Below are 20216 nucleotides of genomic sequence, written 5' to 3'. Positions count from 1 at the left end.
GAGGCGGCCAACTTTATCAGACAACGTAGGAAGACTGAGGCAGAGACCAGAACAGTGGACCTGACGGCTGTCCGGGATGATGAAGTTCCACTTATTTGGGTAGACTACAAGGTCAGGAAGCAGTGGGAACCTCTCTCAAGCGTCATACTGGATGGAGGAGCAAGAGTCAACATAATGGGAGCCCATCTTCAGCAAAGAATGGGTATCACTAACATGAAACCAACACCATTCAAAGTAAGAATGGTAGATCATCGAGTCGTACAAGCGACGGGTATGATTGAAAACATGCAGATAAGAGTTGGGAGGGAGAAATTCAAAACCAGTTTCCTAGTCTTGGATGTGTAGGGAGCATATGGAATGCTACTAGGCTGCCCATGGTTAAGAACAGCACATGCTGTTCATGACTACACAAACCAGACTTTAACCATAGTAGGGGCCAGTGGCAAAATCAAAATCCAGACCAACAACACGAGGAGCTGGAAAAAGGAACTGAGGCCGAAGGAGTTGTGTCAGAAATACCGAGCTAAGAAAATTGAGCGAATGCTAGCAGCTATGAACATATTTCCTTTGGTAGAAATTGATTTAAATGCAGTCCTGTTGAACAAAGAGCAAGATGACAAGCAGAAGAGACAATTCCCTTATCAATTTACTGAAGTCAATACAGGGGAAAGAACAGTTTAGCTAAATGGAAGAATGGAGGAACCAACTGATACTGGTATAATAGAAGAACTAGTATGTTTTGAAGAGTATCCACTGAATCAGAATAATGATTCAAAAATGAATGAACCTTCTTGGGACTACGCTGAAGAATCAATCAAACGAAAAGGAGGCAGACCAAACTGGTTGCTTCCAGATGATCAAGAAGTAGAGGAGTGGAACCTGGGATCAGAGGAAAATCCCAGAATGATCAAAGTCAACAAGCACCTGAAACCGGCAATGAAGGAAAAGGCACGGAAAATGTTCCAAAACTATAAAGATGTATTTGCTTGGGAACATACAGATTTGAAGGGAGTAGATCCTGAAGTCTGTCAGCACCGAATACCACTGAAACCGGATGCTATGCTAGTCAGATTGCAAAGATACCGGATGAACCCCAACTATGCAAAGAAGTTCAAGGAGGAGATTGATAATCTTCTCAAGGCTGGGTTCATTACGGAAGTAGCAAGCAATGATTGGTTATTTACCATAGTCGTCGTTCCTAAGAAGAATGGGAAATTAAGAGTTTGTGTCGACTATAGGAAACTAAATGCCCAGACCATTAAGGATCCATTTCCCTTACCTTTTACTGATATGTTGCTTGATGAGATCGTAGGATATGAGATGTACAGCTTCATGGATGGTTATAGCGGCTATAACCAGTTACAGATTGCTCCTGAAGATAGGGCTAAGACCACTTTGATCACTGAGTGGGGTGCATTCATGTATCTGGTGATGACTTTTGGCCTATGCAATGCACCAGCTACTTTTCAACGGTGTATGATGGAGATTTTTAATGAATTTCTTCATCGGTTCCTCACCATTTTCATGGATGACTTCACTGTCTATTTAGATGAGGAACATCATCTTCTATTCCTAGAGATGGTTTTTAAACGTTGTCAGGAGAAAAGGATTTGTTTGAATCCATTCAAATCTGTATTTCTGGTTTGGAAGAGACAGCTACTGGGACATGTCGTTTCCCGCAATGGAATAGAAATGGCCAATGACAAAATACAGTGTGTCCAGCAAGCTAAAGCACCCAGAACTGCTTCTGAGTTGAGTTCTTTCTTGGGGTATGTGAATTTCAATAGAAGATTTGTACACAAGTTTGCTTCTCAAGCAGTGCCACTATATGAGCTTACAAAGAAGACTAGTAAGTTCAATTGGATAGCTGAGTGTGAGGAGAGTTTCCAGAATTTAAAAAAGGCCATTACCAGTAAACCAGTCCTTAGGCAGCCGAATTGGGATATTATTTTTCATATACATGTAGATGCTTTAGGATTGGCAATGGGGGCAATATTAGCTCAGCCAGATGGCAGAACAGACTTTTCGATCTATTTTTCTAGTCGGAAATTCAGTCATGCTGAACAAGGCTATGCAACTACTGAAAGAGAAGCCCTCGGAATGGTTTTTAGTGCTACGAAGTTCAGGAATTACCTATTGGGGAAGTTATTCCATTTTTATGTGGATCATCAAGCTCTTCTATTTCTGATTAACAAAGTTATTATTCAAGGCAGGCTGATAAGATGGATGATGTTCCTTATGGAATTTGAATTCAGAATTTTCCATAAGCCTGGCCGAATAAGCCTGGCCGAAACCACTGTGAAGCTGACTTTCTTTCCAGAAGTACAGAAGGATATTCAAAATCACCTCTGAGAGCTGAGCCAGTGGATGCTGATTATTTCAGTTAGAAGCAGAAGAATCAGTGGATCCTGAATGGTATGATATTTATCAATTCCTTTCCCAAGGTGCCTTTCCAGAGGATTGAAAACAGAATCAGAAGAAAGCTCTGATCATAAAAAGCCTAAAATTTACCATCATCGGAGGGGTACTTTATCGATTAGGTGTGGATGGTGTACTTCGAAGATGCGTCCCTATGGAAGGAAGAATGCAAGTTATTTCAAAAGCGCATAATGGCGAGTCTGGTGGACACTTTCCCAACGAAGTGACCTACAAGAAGATTCTGCAAGTAGGTCTGTGGTGGCAAACAATGATTGCTGATCTCAGAAGCTTTTGTAAAACTTGTGACATATGCCAAAGAATGGGCCGACCAACAGCTGCAGACATGACTCCCTTAATGCCGATACAACCATTGGGAGTATTCATGAAATGGTGACTGGATTTTATGGGACCTTTTAAGAAGGTGACTCCCAGGAAGAACAAGTACATCGTGATGGCTACTTGTTATGTTACCAAGTGGGTTGAAGCTAAGGCTCTTCTTGACAACACAACCAAGTCAACTGCAAGGTTTTTGTTTAAGAATATTGTCTGCCGATATGGATGTCCAGTGGAAATTGTGACCGATCAAGGGACACATTTTATCAATGATACTATGGAAATCCTATTGGATATGCTTTCAGTCAAGCATCGGAAATCTACTCCTTACTATCCCAGATGCAATGGACAGGCTGAAAGTAGCAATAAGACAATTAAGACTATTCTCACTAAGGTGGTGCAAAAGAAACCAAACCAGTGGGATTTGAGGCTTCAGACTGCTCTATGGGCTTATATGACAGCTTATAAGGTAACTACTGGAATGACACCATTCAGAATGGTGTATGGTACTGAAGTTGTGGTTCCTATGGAGTTTGTAATCCTCCGTCTGAGAATGGCTGTGAAGTATGGATTAGACTTCAACCATAATCTTAAGAAAAGATTGAATGAACTGATGCAGTTAGATGAACTCAGGCAAAGAGCTATATTGGAACAGGAGATTGTTCAACAAAGAAGGAAGCACTGGCATGATCGCCGAATTAAAGTCCGAGAATTCTAGAAAGGAGACTTAGTGCTTCTATATCAGTCTAAATTAGGTCCAAAGAAGCCAAATTTGAAGATTGCCTGGGCAGGACCTTTTGAGGTCGATTGGGTCTTCTCCAATGGCACAATCAGATTGAAAGATTTATCTGGACTGATGTTGCCGGGAGTATATAATGGAGCAAAGATCAAACTTTATTATTCAAAGACCAGAGAAACTGGGTTGGAACAAGGTACTAAGGAACTGGAGGTTGTTGATCAAGAGATACCGGAATCAGACATTTTTGGTCTTTTCCATGTTCAGCCAGTTCTAGCTTGAGAACCAGTACCCCAAGAATCAGATCAGGCTGACTTGAGAACCAGTACCAATATGGTCTAGCCAGCGTGGGAATCAATTCAGAACCAGTATAGACACATTTTCCAAATTTTAAGTGGGCAACGGTCAAGTGGTATGCCACTGGTAATTATTACAAGGATGGGTTGCAGTCTTGTCCAATGCATGTTTGCCACGACAACAACGGCGCACACAAGCCTAGGAGCGGCGAGTGGTGGAGGTTTTATGGCGCGAACACGTATAACAATAAGGAGAGTTAGCATTTCTCCTCATAAATCTCTAGCGTGACGCTTTCCTCCTGTCAACCATTCGCCATCGCCGAGCTCCGAGGTTTCTTCACTACAGCCACAAACTTTGACCTTTGACGAGACAGCTGACTGTCAGACAGCCTTACCAGCGACACCAGGAAATGGCTTTGACACAAGTAAGTCCTCTTCGCCTTCGCCTGTTTCATCGTCGTCGACCTCACAGTGTATGGGTAGAAGGAAACTCTCAGAGAAGATGCAGGAAACTCTTGAAGAAACCCAGGCTATAGTGGCTGAGGCAAAGGCAAGCCTTCCTGTTCTTCCATACAGTAAAATCCAACGATATGTCTTTATTGATCACGCAATGACTCTGCTACAACTCTGGGATCTGCGAGTTGTGTTGCAAGCTACAAGGATTGCTTTTGATGCAGATATCATCAAGCAAGTTCTTGATTCCTTTGATGCTGAAACGAGCAGTGCTATGCTAAATCATAGGAAGGTGTCAGTGACACCAGAAGCTATTGCATTTGCATTTCGGATGCCTAATGAGCCTAAACCATTTGTGGCGACTGCGCAACAAATAATTATTGCTCTAAAGGAGGATGAAACAGCTAGAAAGAAGTGCAAGGCAAGTGCTCAAGGAGTTCCAGTAGCAGGGCTGAAAGCCTCCGCTGCTTACAGGTTTGTAGCTGAAGCAATCAGTCTTAAGAATAACCCAACGTATGTGTCAGAGAAATTATTTGCTATGCTGTTGGCCAAGATACTGGATCCACAAGTCCATATTCAAATACTCTCGCATAATGTACTCCAACAGACTGCCAAGCTAAAATCTCAAACTGTTTTCAAGGCATGGTATATCTGGCAATTCCTGTATTGGGCTACTGCTACAGATATTAATGAGCAGGTAAAGCAGGCTTGGAATGAGTAGCCCATTTTTGAACTAAAGAAGATCGAACTATCCTCAGAAGACGTGGAAACAGACAGTCAAACGATTTCCAATGACCTGAAAAGGAAAGCCACTGTAGAGGAAGCTGGCAGTTCAAAGAAGCCAAGAATTACACTGACAAAAAGCAATGAGTTCTTGAAGCAAATAGAAAGCCAGGTTAAGGCAGTGAGCACTAAGAAAGCTGAGAAAAGTAAAACTGAGCAGCAATTTGCTTAGAAAACTGTGCCTGATCAGTCAGTTGTCAAACATGCAGTTGCTACTGGCTCTAGGAAAGATCAGGTAAAGCCAGTCACTGAGGAGAAGGTACCAAACCAGTTAGTGAACAAAGGCAAGAGTCAACTGGACAAAGGGAAAGGTCCAGCGTCCTCGACCTTGTCTGAAGAAGTTCCTGTCATTTATGGAAACCCTCTGCAACTGGTTAAAAAGGATAAGTTGCAACAAATGCAAACTCAAAAATTGAGAGGACATCTTTTGCTCAACAAAAGTGATTATGCAACTTTACCCTATGTGGCACCTGCAGCAATATATGAACCTGTTGATTCTGATCCAAACACGGTCAAAGATAGATGTTCAGTTCTGATACAGTCTTCTTGGAATACCATTGTCAGTTGTATGGGACAATTGGTGGAGGCTGCTGGATCAGAAGACAAAGTCAAAAAGCTTAAAGCTGACTTGGCAGAAGCATAGCATCAGATTGCAACACTCCAGAAAGCCCAGGAAGTGCCTTAAGAAGTTCCTGTCATTTATGGAAACCCTCTGCAACTGGTTAAAAAGGATAAGTTGCAGCAAATGCAAACTCAAAAATTGAGAGGACATCTTTTGCTCAGCAAAAGTGATTATGCAACTTTACCCTATGTGGCACCTGCAGCAATATATGAACCTGTTGATTCTGATCCAACCACGGTCAAAGATAGATGTTCAGTTCTGATACAGTCTTCTTGGAATACCATTGTCAGTTGTATGGGACAATTGGTGGAGGCTGCTGGATCAGAAGACGAAGTCAAAAAGCTTAAAGCTGACTTGGCAGAAGCATAGCATCAGATTGCAACACTCCAGAAAGCCCAGGAAGTGCAGAACATACAACACAGGGTACTTGAAGCTCAATCAAAAAGGGCTCAGGAGTTGTTGAACAAAAAGTTATCTAAAGCTGAGTCTGAAATTATGATCATGAAAAGTCAAAGGAATGAAGCACTGAGAGTTGCCGAGCGAGCTGAAACGATGCTCAGAATGAAGCGGGCATTATTCAGAAAGCTGCTATTGCACCATACAGCTCTGAAGCGTTCGCTGACTGACAGATACATCTACAATAGCTTGTCTGAAATTTTAAACCCAACAGGCAATGCTCTTTTTGACTTAGAAAATTTAAAGTCCTTGATGGAAAGTTTGCAGAGCGATTTGCAGTACAAGATGGGTGAGTTCAATAATGCTCTGATGAACCAAGCTATAATGGATTATATTGAGCAACAGACTTCCCCGGATGAGGATGGAGAAGATGAAAAAGATGAAGCTGATCAGGAGGAGGATGATCAAGAAACTGGGAATAAAAAGGATGATGATGATGCCCCACCACCATCTCCACCTCCAGGACCTAGTACTGGTGGGACAGGGCCAGATGAAGGAGGCCAGTCACAGACCGGCTAGACCAGAGTGAGGGTCAACAAGAAGGAAAGGATAAAGAGCACCAGTCGGGTCATCAGCAGACTGAAGAGCAGCAGCCCACTAACACTGGGAATCAGCCAACTGATCAGTCCCATCATAGCAAAGAGAATAAAGGGAAAATGAAGGTTCAGGATGAGGGACCAGTGATTGATCATCAACATTCACTGCAGCTCATTACTTTGAATAAGCAGCTGAGACATCAACAGGCCTCCATCACCAGACAGTACCTGGAGGATGATGCTCTCTGGACTGATTTAGAAAGATTTCAAAGACTATATGTGGGCGCCAGGGAAATGGTAGAACGTTGGAAATTAGCTGCTTTCGATGATAAACAAGCTTGTAGACTCTCTGCGCATCCCAGTACAGTTCAGCTGTTGGAACGAGTTCCGGAATGGATACTCACTGCTGATGAGAAAGTGGCAAACCTGCACTGGCAAAGACAGTCTACTGCAGATTGTCGGTCTTTAGCTCTAGAACTGGAACTTCTTCTGGGTAACAAACCAACTTACCACTGTATGAAGGATGTTAGTGTTGGAATTAGGGTTGCAGAGAAACACACACAGCTTGGAGAAGACGAAGGAAGCTCAAGGAACACAATAGAGAGTGTGTTACTTAGTGTGCTATGGAAAAAGTGATATCCCTAGAGTGATGGGCGTATATACAATGCACGGGGGAAAAAACCTCCGAAAGAGGGAAAAAATGCCCCGGCGGTCCTAGTGTGTTCACACACATCACTACCACATGTATATGGTAACAAATCCCCCCTGGAGTGATGCGATGAACGAGAGCTGGCACATGAGTAAAGGGAAGTGCCATGCCCTAAGGACAGGATCAGTCCACAAAGGGGAGTAAGCCCAAAGCTTTGCGGAAAGCTTCAAGCTTCTCACAAGACAATGCCTTTGTGAAAAGATCTGCAAGGTTGTCCTGTGTTGGCACATAAGCCAAGCTGATCTCTCCTGCTGAGAGCCTCTCCCTGACATAGTGGTAATGCACCTCAATGTGCTTTGTGCGAGCATGAAAAACTGGGTTCCTCGCAACTGCCAATGCGCTCTAACTATCAGTGTAGATAGTGTTGGCAATGTGCTGTCCAACACCCAAATCAACCATAAGGCGTCTGAGCCATACACACTCAACCGTAGCTGTGAAGAGTGCCCTGTACTCAGCCTCACAACTCAAAGTGGCCACAGTAGGTTGCTTCTTGCTCAACCATGATATACATGAACTGCCAAGCATGAAAAAAAAACCACTTGTGGACACTCGCGTGTCAAAACAACCAGCCCAATCTGAGTCCGAAAAAGCATGTAAGTCTGGCGACAATGATCCCCCCTTGGGATAAAACAAGCCAAGATGTAAAGTGCCACTAAGGTAGCGGAAAATCCTCTTGACAGCTTGCCAATGCTTAGACCCTGGGCTATGCATAAATCTGCTGACCTGTGAGACTGCAAACTGAATATCTGGCCTCGTGTTGCATACATAAATGAGGGAGCCAATAGCAGTTTGGTAAAGAGTGACATCAGCAGGATCACCAGCATCATGTAGACTCAACTTCAAACATGTTTCCATGGGAGTGGCAATAGGTTTGCAATCCTCAAGTCCAAACTTACATAGCAATGTCTCTATGTAACTTTTCTGACACAAGGCAATACCACCATCACACTGCTTAAACTGTATACCCAAATAATGATGCAACAGCCCCAAATCTTTCATCTTGAAAGTAGCATTCAAATCAGCCTTAAATTCAGCAATATGTCTCTCATTTGGTCTAGTGATCAGCAAATCATCAACATAAAGAACCACAATGAGAAGTACATCACCCTAATGCTTTACATACAATGTGCTTTCTGTTGGACTATTACGAAAGCCTTGTTTGACCAAATGAGTGTCAGCTTTCTCAACCAAGCACAAGGAGATTGCTTCAACCCATACAAAGCCTTGTTACATTTGCACACTTTGTCCTTTTGTCCTTTTATGACAAAACCGCGAGGCTGCATTACATAAACTTCCTCAAATATGTCACCATTCAAGAAAGCAATAACAATGTCTGATTGATGTACATCCCAACCAAAATGAGCTGCCAATGCACATAGAAAACGCACAGTAGTCATACGACAAGTGGGAGCAAAAGTCTCTTCATAATCTATGCCTTTTTGCTGTGCATAACCCTTTGCAACAAGTCGAGCCTTATGGCGATCGATCTCACCATCCGGTTTGTGTTTCAACTTGTAAACCCACCTCGTACCAATGGCCTTTTTGCCAGGAGGCAAATCACATAAAGTCCATGTGTCATTTTCTATAAGTGCATCATATTCTGATTGCATGGCAGCCATCCAATTTCCTGAATTCTGTGCTTCATCAAAAGACAGAGGCTCCTCAACATCATGTAAGCTAGACATAGCCAAAGCATAACAATCTGATGCATAAGATGCATGGCGAGAGCCTGAACGAGTACGACTAGAGAAAGGTGCATCCAATTTACTGTCACGCAAAGTGTGCACCAGCCATTTTGGCATACCTCTAGCCTGCTCATTTTCAGCCCTTTCCTCGTCAAGTACATCATGTGCATCTGCATCAGTAATAGGCTGATCTAAAACAGTTTCAGAAACCCCCATAGGCTGTACATTTGCCTCATTGGAACTTACATTCGTATTTCCACCACTGAAAAGAGGCAACAAAGTGTCATAAATGTCATGTGAGCTTACATTACTGTCTCTAGTACATGACAGCAAGGGCTTAACAGAATCTTCCACAAACACTACATCCCGTGAAACCAGAATACGTTTTGTTTGCGGATGATACAACCTGTAACCTTTTCTTTCAACACGATAACCAACAAAAATACATTTGACAGCCTTATCATCCAATTTTCTGCGCTGCACTTGTGGCACCAAAGCATATGCCAAACAGCCAAAAACACGCATGTGCTTAATAGAAGGCTTTCTATCATGCCATGCTTCATATGGAGTAATAGACTGCAAAGCTTTCGTAGGACACCTGTTAAGTACATAAGTGGCACACATGATGGCCTCAAGCCAGAAAGAATGCGGTAAAGCTTGACTTTTGACCATACATCGTGCCATTTCCGTCAGTGACCTGTTTTTCCTCTCAGCAACACATTTTTGCTGAGGCGTATAAGACACTGTACATTGGTGTTTTATCCCATGACTAGCCAGAAATGCATTAAATTCATGAGACATATACTCCCCCCCTCGATCGGAATGGAGGGTGCCCATAGTACATTTCGAGACAGTTTCAGCCATAGCCAGAAATTGTTTGAAGCACATAAAAACTTCGGACTTCTCTTTAAGCGGAAATACCCATGCATGCCTGGAGTAATCATCAATGAAAGTCACGAAGTATAGGTAATTGCCCAAGGACGGAGTTTGCATGGGCCCACAAACATCACTATGCACAAGCTCCAACCTGCATGTGGCCCGAACTGAACCATCCTTTGGAAATTTAGAACGCTGCATCTTACCCAAAATACAGCCTTCACAAACATGTTTGACAGGTGCTTCAAGAGGCGTCAAAGAAGCAACCATATCAGATTTCTGCAAACGCAACAAACTGGCAAAATTCAGATGACCAAAACGTGCATGCCAAAGTTTTGCATCTGAAATAGCCCTTGAATCTGCAACAGCATTTTCAAAATTTTGTCCACACTTGTCATACAAAGTGAGCTTATACGGCCCATGGCACAAAAGGCCAGATGCAACAATTTCATCACCAAAACTGAGATCATGAACTGTACATCTGTCATCCACAAATTTGACTACAAGTCCAAGTCTAGCAAGTGCGGATACAGACAAGAGATTCTTCTTGATCCCAGGTACATAAAGTGCATCAACAAGTGTGAAGGAACTGTCATTAGCAGCAGTGAGCACAATCTTTCCAACTCCCGGAACTAGAAAAGAGGCGTTGTTGGCACAAGTGATTGAATTCCCATGAGGGACAGACTCGAGAGAGGTAAACAATTCACGATGTGAGGTAATGTGCTTTGTAGCACCACTGTCGAAATACCACACATGTGAATCTGCAGCAACTAACAAGCATGCATCATGGACAGCAGGATTGTAAGTGCACTCTACGCTAAAAGCCCATTCTGCATCAACATCAGGAACACAATCTCCTTTCATAGAAGACTCAACAATGGCTGCATTTGTAGTGGAACCAGTATTTGCAGTGGAACCACCCTCTTTCTTCTTAGCCTCTTTGGCCTTCAACTTAGGACACGACTTGATCAAGTGATCATTGGCTTTACAATAATGGCAATGCATCTTCTTTTTGCCCTTATCACCAGAATTACTAGACGAAGTACTGCAAGCAGAAGCATTAGGAACATAATTTTTGGCACTCGCAGCAGAACCATAAGAAGTGGCTGCATTACTGTTACCACCCTTTCTTTGAGAAGCAATAAAAGCCTGTTCAACTGCATGCTGCCTAGTCCTGTTTTTTCTAGAAAGTGACTCTTGCAACAGCAATGTGCGTAATGCATCAAACTTACAACTTCAGGATTTCCTTGGGTCATCAGTCTCCAAGTACTAGCAAAAGTCTGGTAGGAATCTGGTAAGGCATCAAGAACAGTCTGCACAAGGGAGCTGTCTGAAATGACTTCACCTGCAGAAATAAGCTGCTCATTGATATCCTTGACACTAGCAAGGAAAGTGTCCATATCATCTTCCTCATGCATAATCTTCGACTCCAGCTCTTTACGCAGCAAAGCAATTTTAGCCTCATTGCGGCTTGCATAAAGACCTCCTAGAATATCCCAAGTCTGTTTTGCAGATTTTGCTGAACGGATGTGAGGAACAATGGTGCGCTTCACAGACAATGCAATCAATGCATGAGCCTGCGCATTCCTAACATCCCAACGAGCTTGTTCTGCCGTAGGCAAAACAACTCTAACAACTGCAATCCTAGCAGCAAGACCTGCAACATCCTCAACATCGCCTACATCCTTAGAACCAGGACGTACATCAATGCCCTGCACAATATTCCAGACACCTTTTGACCCAAGAACATGTTGCATCATATAAGCCCACATAGGGTAGTTGTCCCCATCCAACCTGTCCTCAGCAGCAAACATCTTGAACACATCTGTGTTGTTGTTGTCAGCCATGGTAAATGCTGCACCTGATGTGAAAACTGCCCGAAAATAGGAGAAACGGAGCGGGAACAACCTGTGCTATATAGCACAAACCGTAGAAGACTATAAGGAACCTGTTATGCAGAAAACGGCACTGACAAAAATTCTACACAAAATGACGAAATAGCCTGTGCAGTACTGCCTGTAGTGGAAATGGAGGCCGAAATGACCCCTCATCAAAATTCGCTAAAATCGGAGAAAGTGAGCAGGCGTGTGCTGGAGCAGCTGGCGACTAAACCCGGGAGGACGTGACCTGCTCTAATACCAATTGTTGGAATTAGGGTTGCAGAGAAACGCACACAGCTTGGAGAAGACGAAGGAAGCTCAAGGAACACAATAGAGAGTGTGTTACTTAGTGTGCTATGGAAAAAGTGATAGCCCTAGAGTGATGGGCGTATAGTTAGGGTCCAACTCAAGGAAGTTCTGGTACAACTGCAAGCTGCCAGAGGTGTTTTGGATCAGAGAGTGAAAGCAATTCTTGAGGACCAGACAGCCACTAGCAGAGGACCCCAAACGCGAATGTCAGTAGGAGCACATGCAACTGCTCTCCGAACCTTATTCCAGCTATAGTGAGAATCACTAGAAAAATGATGCAACAAGAGAACCAGGCTGTTCTCAATTTCCTAGAATTTGTGTCTGATTCTTCAGTTCTCTTGTATTCTGTTCCAGCAAGAGAAACTGAGCTGCCAAGATTCTTTCCAGCGCTGTATCCTCAACACCAAGAAAGAGTTGATCGACTCACATATTTCAAAATAACTGATGAGCTTCAGGATTGGTATGAGAGATCAACTGTGGAATGGAAGACTTGGTAGACATTGCTCAATGATGCTCTTCAAATCAATGACATTCAGGCAATGAAAGAAGAGCTATATAGGATTCAGCTGTGTATGGGCCAGTGGAAGATTTAGGTCAGAGGATTGACTAGGATTACTAATCAGTTGCTACAGCTTACGGTCGAATCTTCCAAACTGCCTGAGAAAGACATTGAAGCGAAGCCGGGTCTGGCACCGCAGTATAGGGAAATGGCTGAGATTCTTTTCGAAGCTCGCGTCAAAACAAATCAGCCTCTTCCTGAAGGATGGATCCATACTGCTTCGCATTGTCATAAGCTAGCCAGAACCAGACTGACCAAGGGTAGGCGTACACTCTATGATCCTGACACCAAAACCTATCATTCTCTCACACCTTATGAGGTAGAGATGACCACAGCCCGGCGGGATCAGCTTGAGCAGGAGGCCATTTACCGACTGAATCAGAAGGAGAATGCTGGTGCTGGTACTTCTCAGGCACCATCCCGGTCAAAGAGCAAAGGCAAAATGAAGACGGTCCAATGGAAGGATACTGGGTAGTTCCATATCAAAATTCAGTGGTGACTTTTCTTCTCACCAGGCAGGGAGAGATGACAGTTCTACCTTGGCCTGATGACAGCTCCACCTTGGCCTGGTGAGAGATCCACCTTGGCCTTTTCCGCTACCTCCCGCAATCCTTGGTCCTTCTTGAACTCTTGCATCCCAACATCAAAACCAGACAATGGATTTTTCAGTTCCACACCAGAACCAGACGATGGATTTTTCAGTCTCACATCAGCAACAGACGGGAATTTTTCAAAATTTTTGGAATCTTGCAAAAATTCAAGAAAGAAGGGAAGGATGTAGACGGCTAGATAATCACCATGTGGGAACGTGTTCTTAGAATATGGGCAACGAATTACTTAGTAATTACTACAGTAAAACCAAAGTGTATAAATAGGGCCCATTACATTATTATCGGGTTGGAAATTATTATCACTTGTATTAGCGCTTTGGGCTATAATTGTACTTGAGCATCAGTGGCAGTATTGTCGGCTATACTTTCTCTCTGTAATCATATTCGCTGTAATCTCAATCATGGTATATATTTCAGTGATACTTACTTCTCGACCAATCTTCTGAATCTGAACTTTATTACAGTCTATAAGTCTGATTCTTATTTCAGTATCCACATTTCAGTCTAGTCTCTGATTTCTGTCTAGTCTGCTATATGAAATCTTCCCCACACTAGTAGCTGAAATCCTTCAGCACTGGAATTAGCTATCTCAAGAGATCAGCTCCAATTCCATTGTAGCTCTAGTAATGAACAGATGAGATATGTGTGAAGATTTGTAGAACAATCCAGAATTTGATAGTAAACATGGATGACATCAGATACACATTACAAAAAGGTGGAAAGGTCATCAGACAGAAAACAAAGGGCAAAGTTAAAGCAAGAGAGTGGACATGGCAGCCATAAGGGATGAAGAGGTTTCAATAATTCAAGTAGATTATAAACTCAAAAAAAACAAATGGGAACCATTTCTGGAGTAATATTGGATGGGGGTGTTGGAGCTAACATCCTTGGGAACCATTTGATAAAAATTGGGAAATTAGATTTAAATCTAGCACCATTTAGAGTAAAAATGGCTGACAACAAGGTAGTCCAAGCCATAGGACTAATTGAGATTATGAAAATCAGAGTGGGGAAAGAGAAATTTAGAACCAGAGTCTTAGTTTTGGACGTGTAGGGAGCATATGGGATGCTCCTAAGTAGACTGTGGCTCATAACTATTAGGGCTATACACGACTATGTCAAATTAAACATTAACGATTTAGGGGGACACAAGGAGAATTCAAATCAAAATAGACAATACAAGAAGCTGGAAAAAGGGTCTTAGGAGGAGCTTTGCAAGAAATATGGAACGAAGAAAATTCAAAGGATGTTGGCTTTAATGAATATCTTTCCACTCATTAAAATAAACCTGGTTGCTATTATGATGGACAAAGAGCAAGCTGATAGGTAGAGAAAGTAGTACCTCACAAAGTCAAACACTAGGAAAAGGATAGTTCATCTCGATGAGCGTGCACTAGAATAGTCAGAAGGAAAAGTTTGCTTTTAGGTTAGTAGTAGAGCCCAATCAGATAAATGCAAAAATCTCAGATCAAGATGTTGAAAGAACAGACATGGAGCCTGGAATGGTAGAGCTAGGTTACCCATTCAATGAATTTGCAAGAGGTATTCATCTTCGGGTGGGTCACTATAATAAAAAAATTCCTATCACGTGGGTTCAGCTGCAAACAGAGGCGAGGTGGCCCTGCAAAATACCCCAAAAAATGCACTGCTAACCATAAACAAAAAAATTTGCATACCTGACAAATCTCACAATGCATAATCCAAGATGTACGCGAACAAAGAGAGATAGAGAGCGAGATAGAGCATAAGAGTGTGTGCAGATGCACCTCCAAGACAGAAGTGCTAAATCAGCACGGCAAGAGAGAAGAGAGGAGAGGGAGAAGTGTCTAAAAAGACAAAGAAAAGGGGGACAAAAAAGCAAACAAAAATCAAAAGCCAAAAAGCAAGGCTAGCAAAGTGCACCAAAAAGCGAGCAGAAGTTGAGAAGATCAGCTAGGAAAGAAACGGGCCGAGAAAACCGCGGAAAAGCCAAAAAAAGCAAACCAAATCATCCGAAAAGCAAGCAAAAAGAAATTAACTCGTAGCAATGGAGCGACAACCAAATTTCAAAATTTGGCATGCTAGAAACTGGCAAGTGCAAGTAATTGCACTGAAAATTATCTTCTAATCGGGCGAACAGGGGCACAACTCACATGTGATTGCAGATTAAGCTAGTACGAGCAAGAGAAGTTCTGCTAGTCAATACCAAAATCTTCTAGGAGATAGTTTTTATAGAATAAGCAAACATGGACTCAAATCGAGCCGAGAGTTCAAGTACAGCAGAGCGAACCAGTAGCAGTGGCAACATAGGTATAAGTGCAACAGAATAGATTTTACAGCTATATGGCTACAATGGAGATAAAGTATTATATGCAGATTTAGAAGGCCATAAATACTTAATGATCAGCAGAAGCATCACATGAGCCAAGATTCTATTTATAAGAGTAAAGCCAGATTCAAAGAACTCCCATATGTTCACAGACTTTAGTGGAGCCAGGTATTGCAAGCTCAAGGATGAAGTGTAGATAGAAGTGCAAAAAGTCAACCCAAATGTTTATCCAGAAATCTGCACAAGCCAGCAAAACATACAGTTGGTGCATATGCAATCATGGTCAATGTACATGGATTACAATGGTCAGATCTATAATCGAGAGCCAGAATTGCAAGATCCAACAGATCAACCAATAGAACCCAATCTAATTGGAGAACCGAGTCAAAGACAATGCAAAGGTCAAGATGGAGCATTCTACAACTTGATGCTTAGTGTTCTCAAAGAAGATGCCGACAACTTGGCAAGAACAGAAACAGGAGCTCCTCTTCAAGAGCTTGACATGATAGAGCCAGTTGAAATACCACTAGTCATGGCGTATTGCTCAGATTGTGGACAAAAAGGTGGACATTTTTTTGAAGATTGTCTAAGAAATCCAGACAACAAGGACATATCAACTACCAAGCAAGGCACAAATCAAATGCAAAATGAGAATCTCGATGTAAGTGCATCTAACTTGTCACTTTTAATGCAATCGGATGATTTTGCATTACCGTTAGAAGCACCAATAAAAGCACTGCAAGTTCAAAATCAGCATGCACAGACACCTGAAAAGCTTAAAATTGATTCTTTAAACAAAAAATTCTTGCTGCATGAATTTGGTCCAGGTGTCTAGATATCATCGAATGTTGAAAAGACTATTAGGTTTGCAAATGATTCTGCATCCACTGTCACTAGTGTGCAATCATTCACGAGTCTAAGGGACACATGCATCAAACAAAATGATGTTAGCTTTGTATGGTATACATAATTCATATGCACACTATGTAGAACAAAAAGGAAAATTGTACAAAAAGGATCAACGAGTGTTTGAACGGCCCACATACCAGCTCATAGAAGTGCATCCAGTGATAGATCAGAAAGGATGGTTCATTTCAGAGGAAAGAATCTATTATAGCCCATCCTCTCTAGAGTTGAAGGATATTACCCGAGTGAACCCAAAGATCTGTTCAGAGCCAAACTCTCCTCCATCAAAAATCAAGCTTCAACATTGTAACCAAACGAGCATATACTTTGATCAAAATAGTCGTAGATAGACGAGAGTCTAGTATCTATGATGCCTTGGGTCCTAAAACCACAGAAACTCATATCATAGAAGACCCATGGGATAAACAATATCAGGGCAAAGATATTTTCTACAACTTGACTTGGGGAATAATTTGTCATGTTTCACGAAGATACATAGGAAACTATGCAGAAAGTTCACAGATGCCAAATATCAAAATTGCTACCCAAAGTGTACCTTCACAGTCCCAAAAGGTGAGACTAAACCAGAGCCAAACAATTTTGAACCCCTACAATGAAGCAGACTATAGTGATCACCCTAGGAAGGGGGGAGCATCAAGCTCAGCTTATGTACCAGGAAATGCTACATCAGTTAGAAGCCCTAGAGCCTCTAGCCAACAAACCCCTTCAAATCAGAAACCATTGAAAGATCATATGGTTGTTGGAAGTTTCCAATTGACCCAAATTCCATCAGAGTCTACAGATAAATGCTTCTATTAAGATCATCACAGACAAAAGTTTTAGCTGGTCTCCACAAGTCAAAGCCAAATGCCGACAATGAACAGAGGCCTACAACAACATCAAAGACTCCTATCAACAGACCTAATTGAATAATCAAACAGATAATGGAGTCTTCACAGTCAAAGAAGGACCACCCAACCAATGCGAATGTAGATTTGAAGAAGATAAAACAGGTATGGTAAAAGAAACCTTCAATGCCAACTTGGTCCTTCACTAATTCTCTTTTTGAGGATTCAAGCTTACTTTTACCTGAAGAAATGATTGTAGTAAGCACAAGAATTTAAAAAGTCAAGTCGCCAGGGTGCAAAAAATACTCTTTGGCATAGTAAGAGTCGTGCTAGTGAGCCATAAAATGAGCAAAGCATTAGTCTTAAATCTTCAAGTTGTAATAGGCTATGTGCTAAGAGTCGTAGTTATTAGGGTTACGCTCAAGCTAGAAGAGTTGAGCATATCTAAGTTGTGTCAATCATGCTGGATGAGATGAGCATAAGAGTCGAAGTCTATTAACTTACAATTGGTGGAGTGTCGTAGAGTCGAACACTCACGCACAGTGCACAATAAGATCAGAGCACATATCCTCGTCAGCAAAAACCATTCTTAAAGGAATTCCAGCTTGCAAAGCCATGACATATGCTTTTATAGCTACACCATCTTTTTGAAGAACCCCTCAAAATCCTTCTTGCACAGCATATTGTTTTCCATGCATTTCTGTGTATGCCTATATAGGATGTCCCACCATGGGACATATGCATTACACACTCCTTTTGCTACCACCTATGCACCTTGAGTGGACTACAACAGGCAAACCAATGTCATGCTAGCCGACAAGTCATGCAGTGGAATCAATACTGGGCAAATAGGAAGCTTGTTGACTGCCTAACGCTCCCTATCGCTTGGTGTTGACCTTGGGATTAAAATATTACGTGCAACAATGGAGTCAGCACTGAGAGAATAGGAGGCTTGGTGACTGCCCAACGCTCCCCATCGCTTGGTGTTGACCTTGGAAAATTGGCATCGGCCCAATAAACTTCCACAGATATCACATTGTTTAATTCTATATCTATCAACAAATAATCCCTTCAGTACTTTATTAGTATCTCCAATGCTAATAACTACCCCAATAATGCTTGTATCCCAAAGGCACTTTTTTCCCACTGGGTTTTTTCTCTTTGGTCAACTAGGTATTAGACCCTAATTTAGAACCTCATCATTCTACTTCCCTTGTACATACTTTTCATAAATAAACAAAACAGAAGTCTCCTCATTATGCTATTACAATGGAAAAATGTAACATCATCTCTCACATTAGAGATATTTGGACCAATGAAGATGCTGCAAAAAATTGAACCTCGTCAACAAATTCAACGACAAATGAAGACAATCAGCCCGTCAACAACCAATCAAAAACCTTCCACAGCCTCCATGGACACTTTTCAATAGTGCCCGAGGACAGGAACTAAAATCGGAAGAGGGGAATGTTAATTGAGTCAACGTCAGTTAACAGAAGCTTCTAAAGACCGAAGATGTATAGATGCACATCGAGGATGAATACAAAGAAGGAGTGAAGATTGGAGTTACACATTTTCCCAAAATGGTCATGTATTGTAAATTCACGATTTATTTCAAGCCATTGTAATATTTTAATGTGTTACGGGCCCAATGGGAGTTCCAAGCTATAAAGAACACGTCAGTTAGTGTGCCTAGGCTGCAGATTCAGTAAATGGTGGAGCCTAAAGGCCTTGGGCGCCCGGACATTGCATATTTTTACCGAGGTATATAAGGCAATGTATAAAAGAAATTAGGGTTATTGGTTGAGAGCACTCTAATTTGGTGAAAGCTCTTGAGGTGTGTGGCTATGGAGTCCTTGAGCTTCTCCTTGCTCATGTGGCTTGGTTAACACTAGTCAATGCTTAAATCTCTTTCACTATGCCTCTCTCATGCTTCTTGTGATTGCTAATGATGCTTTGATTAACTAGATCGTAACTAATTAGTGGTTAATCCCTCTCTAATCTTGTGTGATTTCCCTCTCTTTCTTGTGTGTGCATGTAGGTTTGATTGGAGTGTGGTGCTCGATAGATCTATGTGTGTGTGCTTGGGGTTAGTGTGTTGCATAGGATTAGTTTTGTGTGCGTCTTGCAATCGTTAGTGTGTGTGATTGGGTTGATTGGAGGTGAAGGGAAGTGGATGTGAAGATTGCCCATCATTGTGGCTTAGCTCCTCCATAGGCCGAGAATCTCACCTCGTAGAGTCACCATTCATGTTGCCATGATTAGCTCACTAATTGTGTGAGTATTTCCATGCCCTATCTGAGTAGCTCATCCCTTCGGATTGATTATTTTGTTGGTCATTGGAGCTATGCAACGATGGAACTCCCCAACACTTGCTGACATGGTAGGTCGACACTGACTTGGCCCAAATTTGTCGTCGTTGTTGTCAAATGTGGCACCCTTGCACCCTGATCTTGGGGGGTGCACTATGTAATCATGTTAATGTATAACGTGAGTTCGAAAGGAGGGGTTTTAAAATTCAAAAATATTTGGAAATTTAACATAGATACATAAAAATAAGGGGTTTTAATATTTAATTTTGAAAAAAGATCCTAATTTTTAATACCTTGTGAATGCACGTTATATAGGGTGGTACTAAACGGTGATCTAAATCCTTCCTGGCTTCAACAACATAGCCAACTAAGCATTGTGTCACCCTATAGGATCTTCCCAATCCCCCTCAGTGTTATTCGTTTGCTGCTGACTCCATCGCCCTCCTATTTTCCCTTTTCCCATTCACATTTCATTAAACCCTTGGATGGGCAGCCTTTGACATAGTGGCCATTGTACCCCCCTCCAATGGGCATCCATTGCCCTCTTGGACACCACGTTTACCAACCAAAGCATCGCGTA

The sequence above is a fragment of the Adiantum capillus-veneris genome, chromosome 14, assembly GCF_014529385.1.
Source record: "Adiantum capillus-veneris isolate H3 chromosome 14, ASM1452938v2, whole genome shotgun sequence".
NCBI lineage: Eukaryota > Viridiplantae > Streptophyta > Polypodiopsida > Polypodiales > Pteridaceae > Adiantum > Adiantum capillus-veneris.
The sequence above is the reverse complement of the archived record's forward strand: the minus strand, read 5'-3'. Positions refer to the sequence as shown.